The following is an 8,357-nucleotide window of genomic DNA, read 5'->3' on the forward strand; positions in this document are numbered from 1 at the left end:
TTATTGAAAACCAACATGCATTTATAGTCCATCATTTTTTTTTTCCAGTGAATGTATTTAGTCCATCTATGGTCTAGGAACTTGGACATTAACTCGTACGAAGCAAACGGTATCTCCACACTTGTCCTTTTGAACCCCTTTAATTAGTTATTTTAAAGTTTAAACAGAATAAGGTGGTCACAAATGATGAATTACAAAGTTGCAAAGAGAGCTTCATTAGTTGTAGAGCAATAGTATTTAGCAATATGTTACAAACATAATGTTCTTTTCAGCATTATATTCTCTCGAACGGAGAACGACAATTTCATAAATAAAATAGTGGGAAACGACAATTTGAGAAGCTAAGACATGGTGGGGGCAATGGAGAGGACCTGGGCTACATGCTTAGAAAGGCTGGAAATTAATGGACAGCTTTATGCATACGTAGGGTGTGGGATTCACTAGATATGTTGGGGCATAGAATCTTAAAGAGATACTTATTGTTTCTAATATTCTTTGTTGTTTTCCTTTTCTTTTCATTGAAAACTCGGTCTCGCTTATGCCAAGTTTAGCATTAATATTATAGGAAGAAATTGAAATTAAATAATGTACGTAGGTGTGTGTATATATATAAATGAATTAAATTATTCATTTGTTATCTATAATTTTAGGATTCATATTTTTTAGTCTCTATATTTAAAAGTAATTTTTTTATTTTCTTTAATTTATATTTTAATTTTCTTTTAGTCTCTATAGTGTAAAAATAATCTTTTTAGTCTTTATAGTTTGTATTTTAATTATCTTTTAATTTTTATAATTTAAAAATGATATTTTTAGTTCCTATAATTTATATTTTAATAACCTTTTAATTTTTATAATTTTAATTTTAATTTTCTTTTAATCTTTCTATAATATTAATATTAAAAGAAAATTAAAATACAAATTATAAGAACTAAAAAAATTATTTTTAAATTACATAGATTAAAAATTAAAATACAACAAACAAAAAAATCACTTTAAAATTATAATAACTAAAATATACAATAAATTAAATTTGTAATTAAATCATACATATATATATATATATATATATATATATATATATATAACGGACACGCACACGAAAGTAATGTAATATTTGGCTTGTAGCGTGAGTCATACCCAAGTCACTAGAGCAATCCACATCCAATTAATTTAAGTATTTAACAGTCTACATGAAGCATGAAGTCAACCAGTCAAGTAGGATCTGTCATGCCCACGTCGACAGAAGGGTCCACCGTTGATTTGTAACATTTTTTATGCTAAAGTATAAACTTGCTCACCAGAATATTCTGTGCAGGTTTTTCTACAAGGTGGAGTCTTTCATATTTCTTGTTATTTAAATCTATTAAAGTAGGAATCCCTTTTAATATTTTTATTTAAATATGTTATTTATTCTTAAAAACATGACATTTTATTTTAATTTTATAAAAATTTATTTTGTTTTTAGCCTTTATTTTAAAAAATACAATTTTAGTTCACCAAAAACTAAAAATACAGAATTTTGATATAGTATTCTATTAGTGCATTTTTTTTAATTTTTAAAGAAAAATAAGTAAATTTTGTATAAGTACTAAAAAAAATCATATTTTTAAAAGTAAAAAATATTTTGAAATTGAATTTCTCTCCCTTCCTCCCCTCCCCCAATCCAATAATTAATACACATATGCTTCATAGATTTGAGCTAAGTGACTTTGTTTTAGAAATTGATAACTTAAATAATAGTATTCTTTATTTACCTATACAATAATAATAAAGGATTATCTCAAGAGGTAACTTGTTTACATGAATCATACGATGTCATTCAACTCGGCTGAAAGATTAAAGGCTCAAAGATGTTATTTATCATGAAGTCTCTTCTAACATATTTCTCTAATTTTGTTTTAGATCTCTTTCTTCTTTTTCACAAGATTAAAAATCATGCAATACTATTGTCTATGAGGTATTTGATGCATGTGTTCTAATAACCTTAATCGATTTTGTCATCCTTTATTCAATTGGTATTACACCAACCTTTTATCATATGCATATACAATCACCATTACCATTATTTTCAACAACTATCATTGATACCATCTTTATCATCATTGTTGTTAGTGGTAGATCCAAAAAAAATTTCTTATCGGAGCAAGAAATAACATAAGATTAATTATATTTTTAGTTCCTAAAATTTTTCAAATTTCACTTTTAGCTCTTAAACATATTTTTTAGTATTTTTGGTTCATATATTTTTCTTTTGTTAATTGTTTTAGTCCTTATTATCATGTAACATCGTTAATTGGTGATGAATATTCATATTAACCGTCTAGTAATTGTCACATTATCAAGAAATTTGATGGGACAATCACATGTAAATGTTTTGGTAAGTTGTGTTTCTAATCTTTTGTAAACTTGTTTGACATCATCAACTAATTTAAACAAACAGATATTAAAAACATACTTTGCTGAAAAATTACATGTGGTTGCTTGGTTTAGACTCCTTGATGACGTAACAAGTTACTGAACCACACATGAACTAAAACTATTAATAGAAGAAAGTCATAGGGACCAAAAATGTGTAAAATTTGTTTAAGGACTATAAGTGAAATTTACAGAAAAAGTGTAGGGATCAAAAACATAATTAACTAAATAGTTTATAATATTTTAGCAAAAGAAAAAAATCCTAAACTTTTACAAAACATATAATGTCATGAAAAAAAATCTAAAATATTAAGTTTATGCAAATTACGATTGTCATTTATGCATTCTCATATTTTAAAAATATTCTATGATTTTTTTCATCGTCTATTATTAAAAGTTAAAAGGATAAAATAATAACATTAGCATCAATTTATTTTTTTGTTTCATATATTTTTTACATTCATTTAAAGAAAATTAGCTTATGGGGACAAAACCTATTCTTTTATGGGAACAATTTTATTTATTTATTACACATACAAATACATAAAAAAAAAATCTTGTGGAAATAATTGTTCCCACACTCTTGTGTGTACTTCTGTCATTGATTGTTGTTTCCTCAACCATAATAGCTATTATGAGAGTGTTAGGTGAAGGCGATGACAATGTAATCTCATAAAAGACGTAATAATGATAATAATAATTAATAATGATGATAATAATAATAACAATTATGGTACTTCTTGAAAGTTATTATAATAGTAATTACATGGATAGTAGTAATACTATAGGACTATGAATTATTAGTAATTAATTGATTTTTTTGTTAAAGATAAATATTAAATTACTTTTACTTCCCTCCTAACCCAGTTTTACATAATTAATACACTTTTTTATTTCTCGTCTTTGATTTTTCTTCCACCCAATTTGTCACACATTTCATCACAACCTGATATATCATATTCAAACTAAGCGAGACTCATGAAAGGTGTGATGACTTTGATTGAAGACAACTCTCACAGAATCCTTCTAAGATTTCATATTTTGAAAGATTGAAAACATTTAGGTGGAAGATCATGAAATTGTCCTATTCCTGTAGATTTATTCTCTGAAGCTGTATCCAGTTATGATTTGCAACAGTGAAAGAACCAGCAATAGAGTTGACTGCGCGGAGTAAACGTCAAAGAACTCTCCATAGTAGTGGGCCAAATAAACAATGACAGAGCTAATTAAACACTGTTGGCTCATCTTCTATTATTATTCATAAAACTCTAGACTTTAGTATATATCTTCAGAAAGTGTAAGTGTGGAAGGGGTTTGATTTTAAAGGTTTGCGTCATCAAAATAAACTAGTTAGCCAATAATAGAACTGATGAAATTACAAATGCAACAACTTTCGAAAGCCAACTGGAATTGAAGATCCAATCACATATCAAGCACATGCATGCCAAAGTTGTAGGAAAATGGAAATGAAAGAAAAGAGACAGTTGAGTAGCCTATCAATGGGAGGGAGGATGCGTCAAAGTTTTTAATTTTATGATCCCTGTGACACGGTTTTGGTTTATTTTGGTTGGTAATTAGTGATAGATAAGAAAAAATAGAGAAACTTTTACGAGGCTGTTTTGTCAGATTTTTAATTTTTTTTGTTAATTATTACAAAATTTTACTTTTATTTTAATTTTAAGAATTTATAAAATATACTAAATCAAACAAAAAAAGTTTTTTCACCGGATTTTATATATGTTTTCGAAAATAAAGTGATAAAAAATAAAATAATAAATATTATAAAAACATAAGGAATGTATTTGATAGTTCTACTCCACATTCATTAACTCATAAGTATTAAAGTTAAATATATTGCTAGCCCATGCAAATAATGGGATATTCATTTTTAATCCTTAAAAAAATCAACTCTTTTATGTTTTATTTATAAAAATGTGTATAGTGTGTAACACTCTCACTCTTCTCCCTTGTGTTTGCTAATTACTTGTCTAAGCTACTAAATAAGTAAAAACCCTAATAATAATCCTAAGATTTAATCAATATGATTTATTCTTGCTCAGCTCATAACTCAATTTTGAGTGAGTTGTTCAATTAAAAATTGGACTGTGTTCTTGACAGATATTATAAACCTACATTGATCAATTGTCCAATTAAGGATTTTTTTTTAAATAGGAAAATGTTTTGTATAAGAAAAATGTTTGTTTTTCATACTCGGTTTATTTTCTAAAAATAAATAGCGTTTCTAGGAAATAATGTTTTCCATGTATTTTTTTAGCTATCTTTTCGACAAACTAATTGATCCCACAGGAGAGGCAGGAGTCTAACTTTTTGAGTTGAAAAAATAGTTTTATTATGTTAAAAATACCGCACTACTCATATTAGATAATTTTATGTGCTAAATAATTAAATTTATGATAAAAATATCAACTTATTCTTTGATTATCAGAAAACTCATAAAAATATTTTTAAGAATATTTATAACCAATTGAATAGATTTTAGATATTTCTAACAATCATGCCTACAATTATCAGAAATCATTATTCTTCCCTTGCACCAAACACCCCTTAGGACTCATCTTTGATAGGAAAATAGGTCAATACAATAACAAACTTTATAACATTCTCAAACTTGCAAGAACCTGTGAGACGCACCAATGAAATATAGAGTGTAAAATAAAATTTAAGAAAAAACAGAGCGACACAATTTTTTTAACGTGGAAAACTCCTCAGTGCATGGGTAAAAACTACGGATCGTCCAGACCAAAGAAATAACTCCACTATAATTAATGAATATACAAGAGAATCTTCAACAAGTGCACTAAAACATGTTACAAACAGTGAAATCAAAACAAATCCCCAATTGGTACAATAGAGACAAGAAGATAAAACCCTAAAATATAAAGCAGATAATGCAAAACACTTATCTCTCTCTATAGATATCTTTTATTTGATCCAACTAGACAATTTAAAGTATCACACGCTTAGAACCTGCTGTCCAAAAATAATCTTGATCCAACGGTGAACGAATCCGCAGTTGCAATATGAAAAAAGTTCTCTAGTGGATATGCGAAAATCACAATGATTTTTCCTCTTTTTTTCCTCTCTCAATAAATTTGTAATTGTTTTGCCCTCTCAAATGAGTCTCTCTTACTATATCTCACTCTCTAATATGACACATCTCCACTTAAATAAGTGAGATATACGGGCCTTTTCATTTGGGTCTTTACTCCACATAGGAAGGGAACCCAAAAAACCCAACAAATCTCCCCCTCACAACTATGTGGAGGTGACCGCCAAACTGGCGATCTCAGAGCAAACTTCAAACTTCCCTCTTAGTAATGCCTTAGTCATCATATCAGCACCACTAAAGTATTTCACCTTCAAAGGGCCACAAACATTTGAATGCACCAATTCAAGCAACTCAGATTTTATGGAGGGAGGATGCTTCTTGAAGGATACTCTGGTTTTCTTACCAACCATGCAATGAGAATATTTCTCTAAATCTACATTCTTCAATCCTGGAAGCATATCCTTCTTGGCTAAACAATTCAGCCTCTTCTCACTGATATGACTAAGCCTTCGATGCCACAAAGATGCCTCTATATCCATAGCATTCACACTACCTCTAGCAACCAAAGCTTTTGCCCAATACAACTTTGAAATTTTCTCCCCCTTGGCCACAACCAGGTTACCCTTGGTGAGTTTGCACTTTCCAGACCCAAAGTGATTATCATAACCAACATAATCAAGTACCTACACAGAGATCAAATTAAAGTGAACATCTGGAGCATGTTTCACTCCTCTAAGTAGCAACTACATTCTCATGTTGGTTTGCAAACAAACATCACCAACACCAATCTCCTTGGACACGCCATCATTACCCATCTTCAAGACTCCAAAATCACCTGGAGGGTAAGATGTGAAGAACAACTTCCTGGTTGTAACATGCAGTGTAGCACCACTATTAATTATCCACATGCTCTCATCAAATACAAGATTAAGCAAATCAGGGTCATGGAGAATAACAAGATCATCACTGTTAGCAGTAGTCACACAATCATCATCATGATCCTTCTATTTTTGCTTACCATTCTTGTCTTTATTCTCCTTCTTCCATAGAAAATAATTCCTATGGATATACTATGTTCTGTGACAATAATGACACTTAACATTATTGTACCGAGACTTGGACTTGCTTCTACTCTTGTCTCTATCACCCTTTATATGTGCCTCCATCGTTCAAGCAAGTAGAAAAAACAACCCCTTAACCAAGGGCTCTGATACCACTCCGATGGGGCAAATAGGCCAACACAATAACAAACTCTATAACAGAGTCATAAGCAGTGAAAATAAATTTCCTCAAACTTGCAAGAACCTGTGAGGAGCACCAATGAAATATAGAGCGCAAAATAGAAATTAAGGAAAAATAGAGACACGATTTGTTTAACGTGGAAAACCCCTCAATGGAAGGGTAAAAATCACAGGTCATCCAGACCAAAGAAATAACTCCACTATAATCAATGAAGATACAAGATAACCTCCAACAAGCGCACTAAAACATGCTACAAACAGTCAAATCAAAACAAACCCCCAATTGGTACAATAGAAACAAGAAGATAAAACCCCAAAATATAGAACAGATAATGTGAAACACTTATCTCTCTCTAAAGATATCTTTTTTCTAATCCAACCAAATATTGAAGTATCACGCACGTAGAACAGGCTATCCAAAAATCAATCCGATCCAACGGTGAACGAATCTGCAGTTGTAATATGAAAAATGCTCTCTAGTGAATATGCAAAAATCACAATGATTTTCCCTCTTATTTTCTCTCTCTCAATGATTTGTAATTGTTTTTCCCTCTTAAATGAGTCTCTCTCATAGTATCTCACTCTCTAACCTGACCCCTCTCCACTTAAATAAGTGAGTTGTTGTGGGATGCAACTAAATTTTGGATTCTAGATGAAGAAGCATCTTTCTTCATAACATATTTTGTTGTAAATGAAATCATATCTGATTACAAATGTTTGAACATATCTATACTACAATTGTGGATGATGTAAATGAATTCAATTTCAAGGTCTCCTCGAATTAACTAATAATTAATATTCATTATGATGTATATGATTAACAATTTTCATGTGATATGTTCAAAATAGGTTTATGGATGAGTGAAGTACAAGGTTGGGTCATGGTTCGGTGGATGGATTCCTTGAGGCTCAATCCATACACAATGCAAATGATAAACGTGATCAATGTTAGCATTACATTGAAACATGGGTTAACAAATCACAATGAGAGGTTTACATAGGAGCTTACTTGAATCAGTAAGTAAAATTTTTCAGGTGCTTTAATAGAATGTTTGCATAATATCTACCTAATTATTATCGAATGTAGGGCCTATTAGCTACTTGTTTTTGTGTGTCCTAGGGACAATATTGTTGCCTGGTTCTATTTGTTGCGTAAGAAGCCTGATATTCACATCAAAGCTACAATTAACAAGTTAAGTATTAAATTATTACTCATTCAGTTTATTCTAAACTAGGAAATGTAAATACATTTATGCTCATACATCTCTTCATTTTTTTAAACTAGTGCGATGAAGACATTAAAGGCTAGTTCCGCTGGTAAATTTGATCAACCTGCACCTCACTGGATTGAAGTAAAGGTTAGTCATTTAATCAATTATTCTTTCCGACTTGAGACATTTTGTAACTTTGTAATTCTACATTGTTAAATATTTTTCATATTGAATTTAGAGTCATACTCAAATCAGAGGCTATAAGTGTGACTACTATGCCATGCATTGGATGTGGAACATAGTCAGTGGAGGTTTGAAAAATGAATGGAGCATGGAAATTTACTTTCACAAGTTTGAATTGTTAATTGAATGAGTTTTAAATAATTTTACATGTACATCACTAATTTGTATATTTTA

This window comes from Glycine max, chromosome 15 (assembly GCF_000004515.6).
Source record: "Glycine max cultivar Williams 82 chromosome 15, Glycine_max_v4.0, whole genome shotgun sequence".
In the NCBI taxonomy this organism is placed as follows: domain Eukaryota; kingdom Viridiplantae; phylum Streptophyta; class Magnoliopsida; order Fabales; family Fabaceae; genus Glycine; species Glycine max.